This window comes from Coturnix japonica, chromosome 17 (genome assembly GCF_001577835.2).
Source record: "Coturnix japonica isolate 7356 chromosome 17, Coturnix japonica 2.1, whole genome shotgun sequence".
In the NCBI taxonomy this organism is placed as follows: domain Eukaryota; kingdom Metazoa; phylum Chordata; class Aves; order Galliformes; family Phasianidae; genus Coturnix; species Coturnix japonica.
Window position 1 is genome coordinate 6,258,851 of NC_029532.1, and position 23,584 is coordinate 6,282,434.

Here is a 23,584-nt window from a genome sequence, read left to right on the forward strand (position 1 = left end):
TCTGGGGCAAAACGTGTTGTAATTTCAATTGAAACACGTGTGTATGGTGCTGTATGAGCATGGGAGGAATTCAGAGCTGCCACACACAGCAGCTCCATGGATGCTGCCCATATCACACTGCGTCCTCTCGGCCCAGCTCATGCGCAGGCTCAACGAGGGAGGATGACTCCCAGCCTGATTCAGCAAAATACTACTCCGAGAGAGTCTCATAGGGCCTGCAAAATATCCCTGTGTTTATTTATATAAATGCATGGCTAAAGAAAGACCCCGTTTGTTTTCCTTGGCAGAAAGGGTATTTTTTCAAGGCCGTTTTCTGCTGCCCATCATTCTTTCCAGCAATAGGTGATTTTGTACTGCAAGCCAAAGGACTCCATGGCAACCCCTCCCTACCTCCTCCAGGCTGAAACCCCTAAACTTTGGGGACAATTCTAGACCCAGCCTCTATCAGCCACTTAGCCCTATGCCACTGTTTCTGTGCTCCCTGCCCCTATTGCTGGAGCATTAGTTGCACACAGGGCCACATGCAAGAGTGCTCTGAGCACTCTGACAGAGAAGGATGGGATGGGATGGGATGGGATGGGATGGGATGGGATGGGATGGGATGGGATGGGATGGGATGGGATGTGTGGAAAATGCTTCCTTGTTTACTCAGCCTTCAGCTGCTGGGGCAGGAAGCAGGCAGCAGGGGCCAGAGAAATAGGTGGTTTTACATTTGGAATTTGCTCACAGCCTTCCTCTACCCACACACCTCCAGCATCTCTGCCATTCCCCAGCACACGCAGCTACAACAGCTGCCCCGACCCACAACACAGTGACATTTTAGGAGTGGTGAGATGGTGCTGGGACTCACTGCAGGCTGAGCATGGGGCATGAAATAAAGCAAAGCCAGGACACGTGCTCCTCCAACAGCCCTGCAGCATTCAAGGCCCATCAGGCGTGAATTGTGCAGAGGGACAGAAAGGCTTTAGACTCCTCATTAGCACCAGCCAATTAGCATGGCATGCTGCTCTCCCCTCAGCTGACAGACTGCGGCTGAATACCTGCTGCCCACACTGATCATCCCCTCAGCACTTTCAATAACAGCATCAAAGTCAGTTGACTAAACCTCCACCTTCACTTTGCACAGCTTTTTGCATGCAACCCAGGCACGCTTGGGGCACTGCTTCTCCTCTTGCAGAGCCAACCCCAGCCCCAGCCTCACCTCCAGCCCTGAGCAGCCTCAGAACAGCACCAAGTGTTTCCAAGCTTGGGCTGCTCCAAGTCTTCGAGTGACAGCTTAAGGTCCTCTTTCCTTCCCCCTTCCTGTATTCTCCATGGAAAAAACATAACTACTTTACTGCCCCTTGCTTGTTTTATCATCTGTGGATAACAAAAGCACCAGTCCCACTGCAGGGATGTTCTGCTGCTTACTCATCTAACACCCATGGACTGCTTTTAAATTCCTGCATGAGACCTGCCTGCATAAATTTAACTGCTAATTTTAGGCATCGTGAGCTGCCATAGGATTTATTTCTTCGTTAGTACATCCCGCCATGTGGGAGAACCTTGGGAGGCTGGCAGGCAACTGCAGCTTAGCCAGGAAATAGATTGATCTGCTCCTGGTGGAAGTCTTACATGAAAAGGGACTTCATCCATATTTTGTGTTTCAGAAAGTGCCATCTCGGAGAATCTGGGGTTGGGAAAATGTCCCTGCGGGATGATCAAAGTCCCTCAGTTCAAAGGTTGAGCCTTAAAGGCTCCTAAAGTTGGAACGATGAACTGAAGTGGTACCTCTGCCATTGAAATTTCTCTCCTGGTTTAAACAAAAAAGAACATTAAAACAAAAACTCCCCACAAAACGTGGGCTTCATCTGCAGGAGCTCCATGTGCTCAGCCTCCCTTTCGCTCCCTGCATCTCTGCTCTCAGCAGAGTTCAAGGTGAGCCTGATAAGAGTGGGAGAAAGTGGGAGAGGTGAGGAGAAGAGACTAAACATTGTGCAAGATGCTATCTGCCACACAGGCATCAAACTGGGACCTGAGGACAAACTGTGATGTCCCACAGCACTGTGTTTTGTGATGCCAGTGGGACCCCAACCCATAGGGAGCAGGGACGTGCCTTGCTGCTGCTGTTGTGACAGCATGGAGGGCAGAGACAGGAAAAAGCCCAGAGCCTCTCTTATGTTAAGCCAGCTTGGTGACGGGCTCTCTTATCCTTGCTTTGGGTGAGATAAGGTTTCAGTGCTGACTCCCAGAGCAGCTCTGTGTCTCATTGTTACCTCCCAGCACTGCAGTGGGTATCAGGCGTTCAGAAAACATTTGAGCATAACCATATCTTTCTGAAACCCACGTGCAATGGAAAGACACACAGGGTGGATCAGATTGACCCCGTGGGGTTCCCAATGTCTTGCTGTCCTTGTGACAAAACAGGTTTCCTCAGCCAAGTGTCTCAGCTCTCTGCTGGGCTGGAACCCCTGGTGGGGAGGAGATGAGATCCCACCATGACCATCCTGCTTCAGAACTTGGGTGATCCATGGCCATTTTGAGGGCTAATCCAGATGAATGTTTGCTTCTATGAATCAGTGAGAACTGCGTCTTATTGCAGCAAACCACTTTCTCTGCTGTCTCTGTCCTATGTGCATATTGGAAAATAAACTGCATTTCCCCAAGATGATTTACTGACATCTGTGCTGTCCCCTATGAGGGACCTGACCATAAAGCCTTTGGAAGACCTTTGGATAATATTTATTTGTATGAAATCCACAGGCAACACCACAGGGAATGACTGGGAGGAAAAGACTTGTCGTAAACACAGAGCAGAAGGAATAAAGCCCTTTGTAAGCACCTGGGGCATCAGCTGTGTGCAATTTGGGTGATGCAAGGACAGGATCATCCTGGTGCCCAAAGCCTTCACACTGACTCACACAGAGTTGGCTGCAGCAGGAAGGCACTGAAAGGGGAAACATTGCCCTCTCACCACAGAAAAGCAATTTTTGCTCACTAAATTGTGCTGGATCCCACAAAGCAGCTTCTTCTGGGCTGCTCCGTCCTCCACCAATGTCCTAAGTGCCAACAGCCCTCTACCTGCCTTTCCCACCAACCCTTCCTGATCATTCCAAACAACAATAACAGAAATGCTAAAGCTATCCAGTTACAGCACAAAACCTTACTGCTGATTAGAAGTTTTCTATGTTATAAATAACCAACGTGTTGAGAAACAAACTGGAAAGGCCAGTTCTGATCTCACTGGCATGGAACCGAATCCAGATGATGTCTCCGTGGAGAAGAATGGGTAAATGGTGATGTACCAAAATTACAATCAGCATCCATCTGTGTAGGACTCAATACCTTTTATATATATATATGGAATTAATGGAGTATGTGGTAGTAGATAACTGTCTCCCTATTAGCGGATCTAATTCCTTGGTTGAAAGTCCTCCCCAGGAAACATTTATGTCTTTTTGCTGACTTCATTGGATTTCAGCAACATAATAGAGAAGTGGAATTCAGCCTTAAAGCCAGACAGTGAATGCAGAAGTCAGAGCTTAGGAAAAAGATACAAAAAAAGAACTGTTGATGTGCCTCTTCTCTGACACGTCGCAGTGGATCAACATGGCCACTGCCTTTATTTTGTTTAATCACTTATCTCCACGAAGGGAAGAGGAAATTCCCAAGAATGCATGATCGTTAAAAATATTAACCAGGCCTGGTGATTATTTTTGGTAGCTAAAAGCTTCCTGGCCGAAGGGTTTGGGTTTGCATTGGACTTCAGTAAGTGTTTGAGGATAACTTTCATAAATACCCATTATACTCAAATCAGCGTGCAGCTCACTATTCAGATGGGAAGGGCGGGTGTATGTTTCTCATTCTTTGTTTTGTAATGCAGCGTGGCGAAGTGCATAGCCCTCCACTGGATTAGGATTAGCTATTTTCTTGTATCCTTAAATAAAGGACCAGTTCACACAGTCCAAAATCTCTGTTTCCTTTCTGGCAGGAAACAGGAAGTGAATGCATGGGGCAGATTTGGAGTTTGCTTGTGAAGAACAATTGAACTCCCATCCAGAAGGGAAGGGGATCTGCGTCAAGAGGAATTCACTTTTTTTTTTCCCCCTTTTTCTGCTTTTTTTTTTTTTACTTTATTTTTTATTTTTTTTTTTCTGGAAGGGAAGAGAAAATGACCTTTAGTTTAAAAAGCCTGAAAGAATAAAGGTCTGAGCATTCAGAGCTGCCTGCACAAATATAGCCATAAAGGCCTTTTCCTGACAGCAGCTCCGGCCGCTCACCCCATCCCTATGTGAGCCCCGCGAGTCATCCTCGATGAAGGGCAGCACCCAACCCTGTGTGCAGTTCCTGCTTAGGAGGGCCAGTCCTGGGTTTAATTCTTCAAAATACTGGCTGTTTTTTCACTCTGTCCCTCCCCAGGATCAGATATGGCAGATGAGATATAGCAGACTGCCTATGTTATCCCTGAAGTACTGTTGGTAGCTGTCTCCAGGCACAGGTGGGATGCAGCTCAGCACCTGGGTAACCAGGAGCTCACACCAGCCCCAGCTGGTGTTCCCCTTTTGGAACACACCCCTGGGAAGAGGACATGAACCAAGGCCTTGAGGCTAGACCAAGTGTCCAAACATATGCTGTCTCATCTATGAGCCCTACTCATTTTAATCCTGCCCACCAGTCACCCCAGATAGTTTTTTTCTGGTTAAACAGATCATTCTCTGGAGTCTCCATGCTGGTTTTGCTCCTGATTGTGGCATCATGGGTGCAGCATCATGGCTGAGAGCCCCCAGCAGCCATCACTGACAGCCAGCACCTGCGCTCCGATGAAGTCACCTCTTGGTACTGAAGCTGAATCTCTCCAAATACACCTTGGCAGGCTTCCACTTTTCTTCTCCAAAGCCATCCAGGCTCAATGCATGCAGCTGGAGCCATGCCCTGCCAGTGTGCAGAGGGACAGTGCTGCCACTGGGAGAGAGCCAGAGGGACACAATCACTGCTCAGGTCGTACGTCTGCAGAACCCGGCACTAGGCAAAGGTGCATCTGGAGCTGTGGAGCTGCAGTGAGTCACCGTGCTGCAGGAAATGGTGTCACCTACCAGCTCTGCTCCCACAGCAGCCCCCAGCTCCAGCAGCGCTTTTGCCTTCTGCTATCACAGGTTTTAGACTAAGATTCCCCCAGCTTAACCTGAAGCTCAGGTTCTGCTGTTAGATCTGCCGGGCAAGCTGTCTCCACATCAAACCCAGGATGTCGTAGGCATCATTGTGAGAGCAGTAGGCGGAACAGGCAGGGATGGCAGCGAGCAGGAATTTGCCAGTTCTGTTCCCCTTGAGCTCCCAGCCACCATCTTAGTGCATTCAAGTCATTAATTAACTTGCGAGAACGATGAGACCTAAACTTTCCCCCAGTCACACTGGCAGCCAGCCGTGTGCCGAGGGCAGGCTTCACCAGCAGGGAAGGAATGCACAAATAGCCCTGCAGCAATGCACTCTGAGGAAAGCATGATTCACCCACTGGTACCCATTGGTTTTTCCTGGTGGGGCTATCCCCGGCATCAGTCAGGGAAGAGCGAGGCATGCAGCATAAAAACCAGCAGTGAGCTGTATGAAAAGCAGAGCACTGGTCCCTCCCCATTCCTTGCTTTGGCCATCAGAAAACAGCAGAAATTAGCCCCAGCCAGTGCTGTGCACAGACATCAGGATTTCCACTGCATGGTGGGCACACAGATGACACCCAAGGGCCCCAGCAGAGAGATGACAACACATCCAGCAGAGATGCTGGGCCCAACCTGCTGCTGAGATGGTGCTTTGAGCTCAAGCATCAGCTTTAAATCCAAGCTTTACTGATACCAGCTCCAGACACAAAGCTACCAAGCCTCAGTGAGTTCTATATGAGCACAAATACAAGCAGGACTGGGATTCAGGCGCCCCAGACTGAACTAAATTCCATGTCTATTACTTCTGAATTCCCTTTTTTCTTCTTTGTTTTGCTTTGATTTTATTCTCCTGCAATCACAACAAGCAGCTCTGAGATGGGCTGCGCCATACCCTGTGTTAATACAGCAGAAAGCTGTTCTCTAAAGGAAACATTTGCCACCTCTCCCCAGCTTTGATTTGCCTGTCCTGCTTGCTTGCCAGACCTGATTCTGAGACGTTCATAGGAGGGTTTCTTTGCACGGAGCCAACCAGCTACTGTGCCCCTGTGATTTTGTTCAAGAAATAGCGCATTCACTTGTGTGCGAGGAGCTGACGCGTATTTGATTGGCGTGCTTGAGGGCTCGGTGGGGAATACAGCAGCAAAAACACATTCCTACGAGGAGCTCTTTCAAAAGAAAAGAAACAAGGATCCAGGAGAGATAAGAAAATGAATGTCTGCAGAATCTGGGAAAGCCTCGTGCAGAGGGACAGAGACAAAGTACGAGAACGCACTTTATTTGTGACAAGCTTTCCATCCTGAGCAGCCAAACAGGACATCCTGCTTCAGTTCTCCTTCCTCTCTTTAATTAGCGTTGCGTTCGGGTTTGCTGCCATTAATGTTGTCTCAGCATTTCCATGACAAAGCCCTGTTTTTGAGGGACTTTAGGAACTTGGCCCTAGCAAATCTGTTGTGAGCGTAGAAGTGCTCGGCCCAGAGGTGGTGGTGGCTCTGTGGGAGCTCAGGGTGTGGATACACAGCAAGCAGCTCCAATGTAGATCCAGCTCCATGCAGTGTGTCATGTCGCTGCAAACACAACGCCCGTGTTTCCTAATCTATACATTGCTGTGAAGCCTTTTGCTTTCAAATGATTTGGCTTGAGCAACCCGGAGAGGTAAACCTCCAGCAATGCTTTCTTCCCTACTTGACAGCAGAGCCTGGCCAAACGTGTCCCCAAAAATGGAGAGCCCCCAAAGCACCATCACAGCGGGATGAGCAGAAATGCAGCGCAAACCCCAGCATAAGCCTGGAACAGAGCGCTCAGAACTGCCCTGGTTATAAGCTTGATTCCCATTGTGTTCTATTACAATTCATAACTGCGCCCCTCCAGGTCTCCATGGCAGGAGCTGGAGTTTGTGCAGGCACTGAGCGCATGGGCAGGAGGAGTCTTTGCTCCCATCCCTGGTGCAGCTGGCTGAAATCCATCCCTGCAGGGCAGCACTAGAGCAGGAGCAGCGCCAGCTCATTCTGCTCACCCCTCCAGAGCTGCTCTTGGCCTGAGAGGTTCTAAATATTATTAGCAAAATGAAAACACTTTGTGTTTTGGTTTGTTTTTTTTCATGGTGGAAAAAAGCTGCCCTTCCAATCGAAAATATTATTGTGATTCTTCCACCCCCAAAGGGAGAGAAAACAGATCCCTTTGTTTCTGTTAAAGCCCCAGGTGCACAGCTGGCAGCTGGAGCGGAGCAGCGCTGGGAGAAGCTGCAAAGCAACATTTCAGCACAGGATACTCCAAAGCAGACAGGGTTAAGCTGAACATCCTTTTGCTGCTGCTCTTTCACTTCCCAATGCAGGGGGGTGACACCACGACCTCGCACCCTGCGCTGGGGATCCTGACTTTGGGCAGCTGATTTCTGAGCCCCAGAGGGTGGCAGTTTGCAGCCACAAGGGTCTTGGTTGGGCTGTGGGAATGGGTCACACATGCCACATGCTGTGCTTCTGCAGCAGGGGTGGTTCTGCCCCATTATCACACTCAGGGCCCTGCCTTCAATCACCACTACGGCTTATGAGCTCTTTGGACAAAAGAAACCCACTCTGGTTTCTGGATTTGATTGTGGAATCCAGGATGGGAGCAGGACAGCCCCACAGGGCAGCCCCCAACACGGGCATGTCATGGAGGGGTAGAGGGCTCCATGCTGGTCCTCATTCACAGCACGGGGCGAGGCAGGGCAGGAAGGGAGCCAGCGGAGATGAGTGTTTCCTGACTCTCGGGAGCGAAACAGAAAAGCGCTGTCACTCAGCAGCCCCTGCGAGTGCAGAGGCAAGATAACTCCAGACACGGCCACCATCACTTCCCCCCTTTGTCCCTGGCTTTTTTCAGGCCTTCCTGAGCAGAAACGTCTCATCTCCGAAGGAATGTTGTTGCTGCGTGGCCGTGTTGCAAAGGGCTGAAGGCTGCTCACAGGGCATCTGTCCCTGCTTCTGCTTTGTCCCTTGCACACATTGATCCAGTCTGGGGCACAGCATTCCTTGCACAAAACCCAGAGGCACCCTGTGATTGGAAAGGAGGCGTCATTTCCATTCTTTAAGTGAGGTTTTCTTTTCCCCTGGGCTCCTTCTGAAAAGAGGACGTTGGGTCTGGCTCCCTTTGGGCACAGCTTGCCATACGAGCATCTCTCATTTCAGCAACAAACTGAGCCCATGTCCCTTCTTCACTGGTGGAAGATGACAACAGCTCAGTCACAGCCCTGCCTGGGTCCTGGGGACAACGGAGGCTGAAGTGACATCTCTGTGCTCATTGTGAGCCAAGGACTGGGAATGGGGGGGTCACTCTGCTGGGAACAGGAGGCAGTGGGCACTCCCATCCAAGAGCATGACAGCAGCATCCCCAAAGCCAAGGCTGGAATGCAGTGAGGCAGCTTTATTATCTCGCTCTCTGGCCTCTCAGGAACAAAATAATCTAACGGTCATAGAAACACATTTTTCACCAGGGGATTCTTCATTAGCCCTGGTTTCCTCTCTCAGCTCGTTTCCTGGAAGCTCTTTGTGCTGACAGAGGTGGGCAGGAGCTGTGGGATGCAGAGCCGCGCGTGCCCAGCTGCACACACATCCCTGCTGCACCCCTGGCTTGCAGCAGCGTTGTGATGACACGCTGTCCTCCTGCCCACCACCAGCTCTCTTGCCCTGTCTGATGGATTGCTGCTGGAAAAATACCTTTATTTAATGTTTATCCTATCATGGAGGCCCAAGCACCTTGCATTGCACAGTGTGGAGCCCTTCGGCGTGCGCTGGCACAGTGCAGGCAGCCTGTGGCCCCACTACAAAGCAATCCTCACCACTGTTTGCACTTCAGCCATAAATATTTGCTCCTGGATGTGGTTCTCCCAGGCAAGTTTTCAGCCCAAGAGCAATTGCTCATGATTTTTCTTGGCTGTTTGCTTTTAGGGTTCTCCAGAGTTAAAAGCAGCTTTATTTTATTCCTGAAGCAACCACATTGGCAATATTATCACCACTGATTATAATAAGGCAATTGTGGATCTTGTGGCAACAGAATGCCAAGCAGTGATTCTGTAAACAGTGACACTCTCTGAAGTCAAAAGAGCACAGGTCCTGTCCTCCCCTTTATGAACTGGGGCTGTATATCCACACTGGGCTCTGGGGAGTATTCTGTGCCATCTGAGCCCCTGGTGGCAGCCAGGCAACCCCAGGGAGGGAGGGTTGGGGCATCAAGGGGAAAAGGATATGGTGCTGCTGGGAGCTGCGGCCGTTTGAAGGCTACGAGGGAAACAGGCCAGAGGGTTATCCAATCTCCCCGTGCAGACATTTCCGCCTGGCACGCCCCAGCAGCACAGTTGCTCAGCTTCATTAATAAATCACTAATCCTGCCCGCTGCGGCCACTGCAGGGAGGAAAAGGGAAGCGGTGCGAGGAGGGCTGGTGCAGGGTGAGTGTGCTGCTGTGCACGAGGAGGGGATCCCACTGAGGTGCAGCCGATCCTCAGCTCCCTGACCCCAGCCTCATGTGAAGGATGCTGAGCACCTGGGTTCAGCTCCAGTGAGTTACTTCATGCATGGAAACCACTGCTCAGATGCAGCTTGCTGGGAGCTGAAGTTGACACATCCAGAGTTGACAGCTCAGAGCCAAGAACCAGAAATCCAGCCCTGGCATTTCTCTGTGCAGCAGCCTGGTGGCAGTGGGGATTTGGGGTGCCTGCCTGCAAGAAGGATCATGGAGTCCCTGCAGAGCAAACCCTGGTGTAACGGCATGCTGGGGCCACTTGCAGATGTTTAAACACAGATAACACAGAGCATCCCATTGGATTGAGCTGGATCTCTGAGGCCAGTGGAGCTGGACGCATAGTGGGGAGACAGCAGAGCCCGTGGCACTGAGTCCCACATTGGGTCTAAGGTATCAAAGGATGGACTGCTCACATCCCGGCCTCCAGCAGCAGTGATGCACTGTGCCTTGGCCCCAGTGTACCTCAGGACGTGAAGCACCAAATGAAATGAATTCCTGCCATCAGTGCCATTTCCTGTTTTCCTCTTACAAGGGATCTTGCTTCCCCACAGTCCTTGACCCCGAGGACCAGTGCTAGAAAGGATGCAGTGCACCAGGTCCAGGCTGGGTGCAGGGCTGGGCCATACAGCTGCCCTACAGCCCTCTGGTTTATTTGTCCATCTGCACCAGCACAAAGCCACACGGTGCCTCCAGGCTGCAGCTTCCCCTGGGGACAGGATTGTGTGTCCAAGACAGGAGAGACACAGCCCTAGAACAAAGCAAACTACAGCATGGAAAACAAAGCTGAGCCTTTGATACAAACCCTTTTCTTCCCTCCCTGAGCAAGACATCGGTGTCACCTTCTCACTTGCACTTCCCCACGACTGCAGCTGGCTCCTCTGTTTGGGGACGTGCAGACCTTCATGGCATGCAGTGCTCACGGAAGCATCCCAGTGGGGCAGATGGTGGCCTTTCACCTCCAGCAGACCAGACCCACCTCCTCCTCTGCTAGGAAATGATGCCATTTGAACGTTTCACCATTTCAAAGCATAAAGTGAGTGCTGATCAACTCCTAACGATGGCGTTTTCACTCTCAGGGGGTTGACATGAAATTTCAGCACCACTTTTGTTTCATTTTCCATCCATTAAGGGAGTGCCAAAAGTCAGAAATCCCTCCTAGACAACTCAAACCCAGCTCTCCCCAGGCAGCCTGAGAGCAGAAATCTTCCCTGAGACACCACTGCAGTGAAGACAGAGAGTAAGCAAAGCGAGCAGAGCTCTGGGGAAGGGGAATATGAAGGCAGCTGGGACATGTACTGAACAACTGCAGCACTTGTGAGCATTCTTGGCAAAGGAAACCCTGACAAGCATTACTTTGGGTGTTAAAAACCAGCTTTGCTGTCCTGCAGGGACAAGACAGGGAGCTCTGCAGCAGGGCTCAGCTCCCTGACACAGGGATGCTGCTCTATGGATGCTCTGCTCTTTCCAAGCTCACTCCTGTGCCCACGTTGCACTCACATTGAGATAAAATCTCCACTCCCGCACACCAGGCTCTCAGCTCCGGTTACAACACACTTAATCCTTGAGCCGGGTTGACATTGCAGCTTGGGGCTGATTATGTGACCCAGTTATGAGACAGCAAGGCCCCAGAAAGCTAGAAAATATTAAACACATTGTAATTGGACCCCCGGTGCCTCCACTTTCCTGTGGAAGAAGAGGCCCTGGTCAGAGAGTTTCCCCATTCTGGGGCCATCTCCAGTGCACAGCCAGCTCCTGAACCACCTGATAGCACTGAAACCAAAGGAAATCAAATCTGCTTGCTCTTGGTTTATCCCAGAAGGAAACAGGAGTGGGGATTGATAGGGAGTAATCTCCGCTGGGAAGGAAGGGGAGAGCTTTGCACTTTCTATTCCTACTCACACTTTTTTCTTTTCTGGACCTTCCCCACCAAATCTACAAACTCTGCCATAGAGCAATGCCAGCACTGGACACTGATGCAGGCTGCCTTGATGTACTGGGCTCAGGCACTTCAGGGTGGGATGCTCTTGTGCCTCACTTTGCTCTGTAGACGAGAAACCTTGGTGCCTCCTCCAAATGCACTTAATTAATTCAGCTTGTCACATTAACATCAAAACAGGGCAACTGCAGCACAGCCTGGGCTTCATCTCACACCCACCAAGCCCAGAGAGCACCATAGTGCTTCCCCAGGGCTGGGGCCATCAGCTGTGGGGACATGGGCAGTGTGTAAAGGACTTGAACCATGAGTTATGCCTGTACAGCACAGCGCATACCAGGGCCCTTCCCCAGGGAACTGCTGGGGAATCAGAGTAAGGATGTGTAATGGAAATGCTAAGCCAGGGCTTGAAGCAGTGATTGAGCACCTGGTGGGAAGGCAGGGCCAACCCAGGGGAGCTCAGGTGTATTCAATGCACTGAGTGACCAGAAGGGCTGGAGCCAGGATTCACCCCTGCCCAGACCTCATTTAAGGGTTGGCAGAGCAGGTAAGGAGGCTTTGCTGGAGCTCCCTGTGTCTTCTGAGAGTAAGTGGATTCTTTGTTTCTGAGTCTATAGCTGTTGTGTTTGTTGTATCCTCACTTGCTACAGTCTAGGGCTTTGCTATTATGCTGCCATTGCTGTGCTCTACACCATGGTACAGTATATGGTTATGCTGGACGCACCCCAAGATGCTGCTGCTGAATTGAATTTCCATGCACTGATTTGGACAGCAGCTGATCAGAGGGTGTCCCTCACTATATCCATCTGGTATTGGCTCTGCCTTGAGCCCCAGTGTCTCATTTCCTTCCTCCCTGCTCCTGACCTCAGCTGATAACCTTGGGAAACTCCCTCTGCCCCTGAGGAGCTGAGATGAGGAAAGGTGTTGACTTTTAACCCCCTTCTGTGCTTCATCCTCCCTCCCAAGTATGATGATCTCTCCCCCTGCTGCCTCCATCATGCATCAAACCCATCCATCTCCCTGCTGCCAGGGGCCCCTCGCAGCTGGAAGCCCTCAGGACCTCTCAAAGCCTTTCTTACAAGGGGAAAGAGCTTCTCTTACTACTACAACCTTGCCTGCACCCGCAGCCATCAGCTCCTCCAGGTGCTTGCTGTTCCCTGCAGCACAGACCTGCCCTGTGCCTCAGTAGCTAATGGTGCATGTGGCTTTATATCTCTGGGATGTACTTCCATCATTACTTGTGGAGGTAATGAAAGAGACTTGGATATGCTAGCGGGCTCCTGAACTGGGGCAGGAAGCAAAGCAGGGGTCCTTTCTTGCCTTGGCCCATGGCATTAAGGTAGTGGTACACAGCTGTGGTCCTCAGTGAGGTTTGGTCACTGCAGGAGATCTGTGTGCAGAGTGTTGACAGCAGGGCTGCTCCAGCTCCGTGCAGTGCTTAAACCTCCAACCTCAGCCAAGGCACCAGCAGGGACAAAACCTGACCTCTTCTCTTTCCAGCTTGCCCATAAGGAGACATGAGGATCTCTGCATACCCAGCTGGGCCCCTGGAGATAAACACGGGGCTTTGATGTGAAGGGAAAGTGAGCCATCCCATGCAACCCTTATCTGCATTTTCTTCTGCCCTTGATGTGAAGGAGTAATGTGGGAGAATGCACTGCCCCAAAGGCATTCCTGGGCTGTGGGATGCGAGGGCGGTGATCACAGTATGGTGACACAATAAGTGGTGGCCATTCCAAAGCCAAGCGGGAGCTTGGGCACAACGTGGGGACACCCAGGCAGATCAGAGGAAGCTCGGTGGGGCCCTGGTTCCCCTGCCTCCTTCTGCCCTCCTCCAGCAGCCGTGGGAGGTTTTGCTTGGCTCATTCCCATCAGCCAAAGGCTGCTGGCTCACATGGAGGCGAGCCTTTAACGCAGCCCTCAGCACTGCAGGGATGATCATCTTTGTGCTGCACGAACTGCCCTCATTATTAACGCTAACGGGGTGTTCCCAGCCCGAAGAATTACCATAAGTAATCCCAGCCCTGATCCTGCCAGGCGCTCCGCAGGAGCTGTGCACAATGTTTTGCTGTGTCTGGGACTAAATATAGATGTGATGGGGAGGAGGGAGCGAGGCTGAGGGTGTTGGGAAGGGGAGAGACACACGTGCAGTTGTGGAGGGGGGGATGCTGCTTGTACACATTGCCTGTGTCTGCCTGCATGCTTAGGAAGGAGAAGCACACCCCAGTGTGGCCACTCATACACTCCTTAGAGCTGCTGGTATCAGATAATGGATATGGGCTTTGGGAACCGCAGCAAACCCGCAATGTGGGCTGTGGGAGGCAGCAAGAGAGAGCTGAGGGGAAGAAGGGGGTCAGAGGGTTTTTTAGGCATTGCTTTGAGCTCCAGCAACACTCCTACACTGATCACAGAAAGCTTCCAGGAGAAAATACCCAGAGCAAAGAGAAGCAGCACCGCTGGGCGACAGGAAGGTGGAGTGGGAGAGCTGCAGAGCCGAGAGCTTTGGGAGCACATTGCTCAGCTACACAAATAAATGCAGCGTCTGGGAATGATGGGGATGTCTTCGTACGCAGGTCGGGTTGAGGCAGCGGCTTTCACGTAGGGAAGGGGGAGGAGGATGGATGGAATATAAACACTGAAATACTTTCTGCCAATGAGAAGTTTCTTTTTGGAGCTGCCAGATGGTTTGTTTCATCATTTTCAGATATGAAATGTGCTCTGGGAAGTGGTGAGTTCTCTGATGGATCGGTCGCAGCTTAAAAAGAGAGAGCTGCAGTGTACAAACACCCATTTCCTCCCCATTTATTGCCCAGAGAGCCCTGTTGCTGCTGCTGGGGGTTTGGGACAGCAGTGTGCAATGTAGCCATGGTCAGGTGTGCTCAGTTCACTTTGGGTGCTGCTGTTTGAAAGCTCTATGCAAACTCCAGCTCCCAGCCTCAAAGCTCAGCTGTAGCAGAGGTTATTGCTCTTCTAGGCTCTGCCATGTGTTACTGTTTATTTGTTCTGTGTGCCAGCAGAGCCCCCACATAAACAGCCATTATGTTTACATAGCAGCTGCAAATTTGAGTTTGATTTGGCAGGATGGAGCCCTGGGGCTCTCCTGGCTGTGTTTGAAAGAGCTGTTGGGTCTGAAAGGTCTCCAGTGCATGAGGTTGTGCATTATCACTGAGGGATGTGGTCAGTGGGTATGGGTTGGGGTTGGACTTGGGGATCTTAGAGCTCTTTTCCAACCTTAATGACACTGTGAGTCAATGTCAACCCCTGAAAACGAGTCGGGATGCTGCAGAGGTCTTGTCTTCCACCAGGAGAGCAATGACCCCAGCTTCTGTTTGCCGGCATCTTGGATAGGGCTGCACTGTTCTTTCAGGTTCTGTAGAGCCACCGTTTGAGCTTTATATATAAAAGCAAAGCCAAGCATTCTGCATTTTCACCTTCCTGTATCCCCTCACCCTACAAGCCGCTCGGAGTGGAGGGCGCTCAGTTCCCTTTTGCCCATTCCCAGCTCTGCCCCTACAGCCCCCTCGCCCCTTCAAGGGCTGACAGTAGGCGGGGATGGGGGCAGGACAGGGGTGGGTACGGGACCACCAGCGTCCTGCGGTCGGCCCGGTTCGTGTCACTAGATGGCGATGGTGCCACAGGAATGGCCTCTGGGGCTGGTAGGGGGCAGCAGAGGGGATTGAGCCCTATAGGGCTGCTGGGGGGCTCCCCTTGTCCTTATAGGGCTTCTCGAGGGGTCTTTGTGTCTTCCATGGTCACCCCGTGTTCCCACAGGTACCAGCATCCAATCATAGGGACCCCAAGGGCAGCAGGCGGCACGCAGGGGTGGGCAAGGGAAGCCTGTGTTGCAATCTAAACAATGACAAGACAAACCTCATGTGCTGGAGTTGGAGGCTTCTCTGCTCACTGCAGCCTCACCTGATGGGGCTGTTCCTCATCACCAGCAGCTCAGCAGCCATTTGATGGCCTCAGCACACCTTGCATGTGCACGTAGTTCTCTTTTCTGCATGCTTTGCTTTTTGCTCTTCTTTTTAATCTCAAGCCTGAGTTTACTGCAGCTTGAAGAGCTACTTTTTCCTCCCAGGTAAGGAAAAGGACAGGAGGTTGTCTCTGGTTTGAGTGCCAGAGCAACAGGGAATTGTGATGGGGTCAGAAGATCCAGGAAGGCTTCTTGTATGGGAGCCTTAAAGCACAAAGCTGTTATCTTCTGGGTCAGGAGCTGACTTGTGGCAGGATAAAACAACAACTCCATCTCCTTGCCAGATTGACGTGCTTTTAAATTCACTCCATCTTAAACCAAGTGAAGGCAGCAGGTATGGGACAGGAGTGGATTTGCCACCATCTCCCCTCCCCTTCCCCACTCCCCCTTCAGTCCCACCCAGCCTTCCTTCCCATTGCACAGGCCATCCCTGCAGGGCTGCATCTGTTCTTGGTGCCACCTTACCATGGTTGAGAATGGAAGAGCTCAGAGAACTGCACATCTTGTTCCCTCTCCGAGGAAACCCAGGTAGAGAAGTGAAAAGTATCTCATTTTGTGCCTAGACCACCCCAGGCTGGAGGGTCTGAGCCTGTAGGGTGGTCTAAAACACCCTGCAGCACAACAAAAGGCCTTCATAGCACTGAACACCCAAACCTGGTTGGATGCAGGCAGGTGATGTGGATGTGCACCCACTGGGGCAGGGTCTGCTGTCCCCATCCATATGAAACCATCAGTGATTCCCTTGGAGGTACAGAAGCCCCCCAGGTGAAAAGCAGACCCCCTCACTCAACCGCATTCCTTCCCAGCATGGTCCTGCTGGACTTTAGTGCTGCCCCACAGCCAGCCCCATGGCAGGGTGCTCACACTCCCAGTGCAACCAGTTCTCTCTGGGGCAATGGGCCACTCCTGGACAGGAATCTGCAGCTTTAAGGCACAGCCCGGCCACAGAGCAGGTTGCTCTTCCCATCCTCCTGTGACCTGCCAGAGTCAACTTAGCTGAGAGTAATTAGTGTGGTTATCAAGGGAAGAGGTGGATTAATGTGGGAAAGTCATTGATGAAGGCAGAGAAGGGCAGATGCTTTCCTGGAGTCCCCAATCAATACAGACCTTGGAGGATGAATGAGGGCTTCAAAGAAAAGCATGAGCAAACAATTGAATGCTTTTAGCTCCCGGATGGCTGCTCTGCCTGAAGCGATGAGTGAAATACAGCACGGGGCACCCTGCACACTCTCACAATTATCCCTTACTCGTGCCACTGAAGGACCCTCTGCCCATCAAACATCCCTGTGAGAGGAGGATGCTGGTGGGGTGGGAGGGAGATGGGCACTGAGGATGAGGAGGAGGTCATAAATTTGTGCCCAAGCTGCTCTGATCTCTGGAGCCTTTGTGCTTTGTGCCCTGTATGTTGGCCTACATCAGTTCCCCACAAAATGACCGTGCCAGCCCCTCCTCCTGCTCTGTTTTGCTTTGCTTTAATTGTGCCATGTAGAAAGTGGGTCAGGAAGAGCTGGGAAGGTGGCATGCTTTGTGCAGGGGACACGCTGCCTTGGCCAGCAGTGACACCGAGTTCCCATGTGCCAGCAGTACTGCCTGCAGTCCACATGGCCATGTCCCCATGCCCAGAACTTCCCTTTATAGGCTTTGTAGGTCTAAAAGGTGTATTTCATTGCTCTGCTGGAGACACGGAGGCACAGAGCACTCCAGGTCCCCACCGCTGTGCCACCCTTTACTCGAAAGCCGAGCAGGGTGTGATGGTGCTGAAGAGGTTGGGGGGGGGGAGAAAGCAAAACAAGGCAAAACAAAGCAAATCACAGCACGTTGTGTTTTCTTGCACTCCCAGCCCCTTCTCTGTCATCCCTGCTGGAATGCGCCTCCGAATTCCTCGCTGCGTGCTGCTGCTGGCTTTGCCTCTGATTGTTTGCAGCGATTGCGTTTTTTCCCACACTCCGGATCGTGGTGAGGGATCACCCGTGGCTCCATGCCGGCTCCCTATCACCCCCAGCACAGCGTGCAAGCGCGGGCAAAGCAGCAAGTCGAGAGTTCTGGCGGTGTGCAGTGGGCTCCGCGTGATTTGGAACTGAATCACCCCATGTCGGGGCAGCTTCCCTCTGCTCCCAGCACAGCACCTGCACCAGGTGTATGGTGGGCAGCTCCTCCACCTCCTTGTGCTGTGTCCATGGGGTTGAATGGGGCAAGAGGTGGGGATGGAGCTCCTGTCTTTGACACATTCCTCATCTCCTTGGTCTCTGTTTCAATGTCTTCATTTGCTGGTGAAGCTTTGGGAATGCTCCTTTATCCGAGCAGCTGGGTTTTAGCTCCCTGTACCCCATGGGGAGGGAAGGAATGGCAGCAGGGATGTTTTTAACTCCTGTATGTTGTTCTTTTTCCTGCTGAAATCATGTCCCCTGCCTGGTGTCAGTTCCCTGCTCTGTGCATGTGGGGCAGCTGTGGTTTCCATTAGCCTGGACACACTGGGGAGGTGGTCCGTTCCCAACTCTGTGAACCTGGAAGGCAGAACCCACCTATGCTCTCCATTACAACAGCCAAGCACCTGGCAGCCATTTCCCCTCCCAGCAGCCTAAGGTGCCCTTTTAGAGCCCTGAGGACCTTCAAGAGGTCAGGATGCATCTGTGAGCCAAGCACCAAAATTCCAGGCACCACAAAGCAGCCTCCACTCTCTCCCTATGATGCCCTGCATTTTCCAAAGTGACTCCATAAATGGTTAAATCTGATCTCTAAGTTACAAAAGGAGAAGCTGCCTTGTGTCTGAGACCATACAAATGGCCCCTGAGGGGCTTAGCACCCCAACCACATCCCCCAGCCCCAGCAATGGGGATTTGCTGGAGGCTACCGGCAGCCCCCAGCACCCTCCTGCTTCCACACCCAGCTCTAATCTCAGGGCTCAGGGCCCTGAGCATGAGCAAACTCACCTGTTATTTGCAAGCAATTCACCCACAAGTACTTGACAAACATCAGCCTGTAATTAAGTAAATAACGCAAGCCTTCTCCCCACATTATGCAGCGCTGACTGCGGACTGACTTCTGTTTAAACTGTTTTATTGCAAAGAGTTTTAAATCACTCTTTTTATTTGAGATGAGGCGAAGGCTAAACAGAGAGGAATAAAAATGGGGAGAAAAAGGCCTGGATGGGCGGCTGCCAGGCTCAGCCCTATCTCTGCTTTTCTCATAGGAAACCCCCATAAAAGCTCTGAGAACAGGACACCCTCAGCATCGCCTTCTGTTCTGCTGCTATCGCAAACCAAACATAGTGGAAGGTGAATGTAAACAGTTTCTTCAGCCCGATCAAATCGCCAGATGTCAAATTAGTGCACTCAGTTAAGCTTCAGCCCTAATTGTGCCGTTCGTAGTGCAGGCACAGCCCTCAGGGAGGGAAAACCCCTCGGGCCTTGCTCCCATTCCTACCCCCGAGCTGGCAGTGGGGCAGCTTCCCACCTGAGAAAACCTCCTGGTTTGGGGAAGGGGCAGAGCCACTGCAGACAGCCGTGCCCCCCAGCTCAGTGTCTCCCCTCTGCTCCCCACTCCTGCCTCCTCCAGCAGTTCTGCATCTCCTGCAGCCCCTTTTCCAGCACTGCAGGACGCAGCAGTGCATCCCCAGCTGCTGCAGCACCCGGCACTCACCGCTCTGCTGAGCGCAGCCAAGCTCTCCGCACGCGATCCCCAGCCAACTGCATGCACACACAGCACAAAACCACGCTGGTCCTGCCGGCCATCCTTATCACGTTTTCTCAGTGGCAGCTCTCCCTCCTTCCCCACACAATGAAGGTCAGGGCGCAGAGGGACGTTTGGTTCCTTGCCATCAGCACAGCCTGATTTTGTTGGCTTCTCATCCTTCCTGCCCAGCAGATCTCTGCTCCCCTCATCCCGTGCTCCTCACCCCGTGCTGCAGTGCAGTGCAGCCCGGCACGGATGTGATGCTGCTCACAGAAGCTCCCACCCGAATGAGCCGGGAAATGACCAAAACGGGAAATTATTGGGAGTAAACAAACATCTGCAGCTTTGCCTATATTTTTTTCTCTTGTACCACTTAAAGGATCTCATTTTATTTTTACAGCACTCAGCCATTTCTAAGGATGGGAAAGGCCGTCCTGCTGCAAACCCGCTGGGCTGTACTGTGCATCCATCTTGTGGCCATGGCTACGCCCTGCCGTGCTGTGCCATCCCACACTGTGCCATCCCATGCTGTGCTGTTCGATGCTATGCCAAGTGAAACTGCACCACAGCAAAAGGTGCCATGCTCTGCCATTCTGGCCAAGCAAAGAGCCCACAGAGGCACAAGCTCTACAGGCTGCTGCTCACCGAAGCTGCAGGGCTGCAGCAGGAGGAGAGCATGGAGCCGGCTGGCCGGGTTTTCAAACCCATTGGTTCATGGAGGAACAGGCAAGGGAGGGGCAAGGGAGCAGCCTGCCTCATAATTACTTTAATTAAGCAGGCTCACTCCGAGCAGGATCCCACACTGAGCGCACCACGTTAGGGCTGTGCCTTGCATGCTGCGGACAGGTGTCTTCCCATCTCCTACCCTTGGAAGGGTAACAGTCCCTTTCTGTCCCCACTGCCCTGGTGGGAGCATCCCTCCATCTCTGGCCATTCTCTTCTCTAAAGGTGGCTGCCAAGAGGCCTCCCCATCCCCATCTGGAGGCAGAAATCACGTCCAAGGGTGCAGCCCTTAGACACAATGCATTTCAGGAAGCTGGACATACACCAGCACCATGCAAGCTGTCATTAAGGGAAGGTGAGGGAGGGCTCTCAGTGATGCTCGAGGGCATCATTAGGGTCCCTGTGTCCTGGTAGCATGGGGCTGCCGGGACCTGCTGTGTTGTGCAGGACCAGACAAGGTGCTGTGTGTGGGATCTGGCCCCGGGGCATTCACTCAGTTCTTGTCCAAGTGACGCAATGGAAAGCAGCAAGCAGGAGCGTGCCTTGCCCCTACTTGCAGCCCTTCCAGCTGTAGGGCTCGATGCTGGAGATAACCAGCCTTGATGGGACAGCAGGACAAGTTCCAACACTGCTTCCCAGTGCCTGCTGCCAGCTTCGGAGCGTGAGAAAATACCAGGGAGGGAGAGAAGGATCAGCAGCTCACGGATGTTTAGAGATGATTGATATTTTTATGGTGAAGTTGGGATTTTTGGGTTCCTCCATCTCTCCACGTGGTAAGTTGCTCAGCTTGGGCTTGTACTCACATGTTGGGCATGGAGCTGCCCACAGGTGACCAGGGGCCAAGTGGTGCCCACACTCCTCACCCGTGGCTGGCAGTGGGGCCCAGCCCTGCACACATTGTGTTGACCATGGTAGAACAATGGGATGGGATGGGCCCTCCAAAGTGTCCAGTTGAGAAGGGAATAAACAAAGCTCCATCAGCAGAATCACCCCAGCAGCATCTGTCCATCTCCACGACGAGGGACAGCTTTGGGCTGGGATCAGTGTGGGGTGCAGCTGCAGGAGATGGAAGATGCAGCAGAGGCAACTCACACGTGTTGCTTTTAAACAGGCAATGAAATAACCCTTCATTCTGCTTAAGGTACTGATGCCATGGGGACAACCTGATCCTTCTAGAGATGCTCTGAGCATTGCGTTCTGCTACTGTCTCCAGTGCTGCAGAGCAGCAACCAGCCCTCGTCTCCCAGCAGGTTGTGGGACATGCCCAGGCATAAACCAGCTCCCTGCTGCAGCCGAGGAGCACCATGTGCTGCCCTGTGCAGGGTCTGGTGTGGGCAGGAGCTCTGGGACAGGTCCCCAGCATGACCCTGCGCCCCTCCATGTTTTCTAAGGGGAAGGAAAAACACGAAAGACAAAGCTCAGCACTTTGGAGAAAGGCCCTTTTTCAAGCTGCCTTTGCTAAGTGAGGCTGCAAGTGTAAAAAATGGTATTTTTCCTAACTGAAAATGAGGCTGAGCCACAGGCAGAAGGAATTGAACTAGAAAGGTGCAGCCTGCTCTTGGAAATCAATTTCCTTGAAGAGCAGCTGCTTGGGGCGAGGAGAGCCTTCAGGCAGCCCAGGAACAGGGCTGTAGATCCAGCCGGGGAATGGGGTGCGCTATCAATTAATTGGGAGCCTGCTTGTGTTTCCTGTTGTTATTTTTGTCTGTGTGTGCAAAAGCAAAAGCCACACGCCTTAGAAGCTGAACACGCACTCTTCGCCTCCAGCACTCCCAGCAAACACAGTGTTTCCGCTCAGTGCCGGAGGTTTTGCTCCTCGCCTCCGTATCGAAGCTGGGACACGTGTGGTTTGGGTTGGGAATGGTGCCCCCGGGCACTCCACCTGCCCGCTCCGTGCAGGAGCAGCCTCACACCGTGGGATTTCTCATCCCATGGAGCAGCGGCACAAGGCAGCGCTGTGCCTGGGCACGTGCCCTCAAACTGCACAGCCGTGGATTGAGTAAGGTGAGAGCAGCGGCCCGTCCACGTTCTCCTTGCAAGCATCACGAGCAATGCCAGCAGTGCCCAACCCCACGGCTGGCACATCCCTTGGTTGCAGGGCTGGCACGTCTCATGTCCCCACCAGCACTGCGCTGCCCCAGGGTGAGGGTGTGCCAAATGCAGGATCATCATGGAAAGCCCCAACTGTCTGTGTCAGTGCCAGCACAGGGGATGTTTAGAGCTGTTCTTGTGCCTTTGAGTGTTGCTGAGTTGTCCTCTGCCCCTGTCTTGCCCCATTGAAGGGCTCCATGCTGTCCTGGCTGGAACAGGAGCACCGCAGGGCTGGGGCTGTTATACCTGAGTTGAGCGATACTTAGAAACAAGAGGTTGGGAGTTTAATGTTACACCAGGAAAACAACTTGCTGGAAACCAGCCACCATTCATAAATAAACAGGAGACGAGACCCAACAAGCCTGGATTGTAGTGACACAACGCTACCCCTTCCCTGTGCCCTCCTTAAAGCACCGTGCGTGCAGGAGAGCAGAGCATCCTCCCTTCCACCCTCCTTGGAGGCAGCCATCAGACAGCAGCCCAGCATGGCAGACAGCTGTGACACTTCTGTCCTGATCCCCCATATCAGCCACTACACCCATCCCTCAATGCCCCATGAAGGGCACTCAACATGGAGACCCCTCCATGGCTGGGTTAGGCCATGGTTAGGGTTAGGGTTAGAGTTAGGGTTAGGGTTAGGGTTAGGGTTAGGGTTAGGGTTAGGGTTAGGGTTAGGGTTAGGGTTAGGTTTAGGGTTAGGGTTAGGGTTAGGGTTAGGGTAAGTCCATGAACCACAGGATCGCTATGGCACCTGGGAAGTGACACACGGAGAGCAATTCACTCACAGCCCCTCTGAGTGATGACTGACAGCTGTCCATCAGACGGTGACACTGGATGGAGGGGGCTGGGAATGGTGATTTGGGTGCATCTGGCTCCGGTGGGGTCTGGGCCAAACATCTGCCTGGCGGCCCCCTGATAAAAAATAGTGTTTTCATAGAAGTGAGATTTGGTGGAGAGGATGTGTGTGGGGGGGTGACATTTCCAACAGAACTCTTCTCTAGTGCTGGAACAGCAATCATTTTTATCACTTTTTGGCAGCCGACCAGATTTAAAACGGCCTTTCATTGCAGAAACAGAGCTTCTGTTTGTTTGTGGGACATCCACACTCCCAGCGTTTGACAGAAATGATTATTTTCTCCCTTTTTTAATTCCAAATGTTGACACAGGAGTGAAACGCTGCCTTTGCTGCCAGGTCGTGGCTGGGTGGAGGAAGGGCTCTCTGTGGGAGGAGGGATTGGGACGTGCCGGGTTTTGCCTGTGCCATGTGGATGCTGAACCTGAACAGGTGAGCTCAGAGCTGTGGTTCCATCCCTGCTGCACCAACACCATGAGCTGCAGAGCCATGAGCATGGAGAAAGGCAAAGCCAGCAGGAGCAGCACTGCCATGCCTTCATGTCCTGCTGTTATGCTGTGAGTTGGGGTCCCACTTTGCAGAGACCCCTGTCCCAGGATGCGCAGACCAGTGCAGGGCTTGCATCCCTCTGCAAAGAGAGCACACAGGAGCATGACCCCAGGGCTTTGTGCAGTCCAGCGCTGGCCGTGCAGCCCCATTCTGATCCAGAAAT

General features: G+C 52.4%; 1 long non-coding RNA gene across 1 annotated transcript; it reads right to left on the bottom strand.

Annotated features, from left to right (window-relative positions):
• Positions 1 to 16,989: 16,989 nt before the first annotated feature.
• LOC107321690 lies at positions 16,990 to 19,476 on the bottom strand. The gene is made up of 2 exons (XR_001558630.2): positions 19,173 to 19,476; positions 16,990 to 18,037 (listed from the first exon to the last, which is right to left on the bottom strand). It is a non-coding gene; the product is annotated as an uncharacterized LOC107321690 (long non-coding RNA).
• Between the last annotated feature and the right edge of the window lie 4,108 nt (positions 19,477 to 23,584).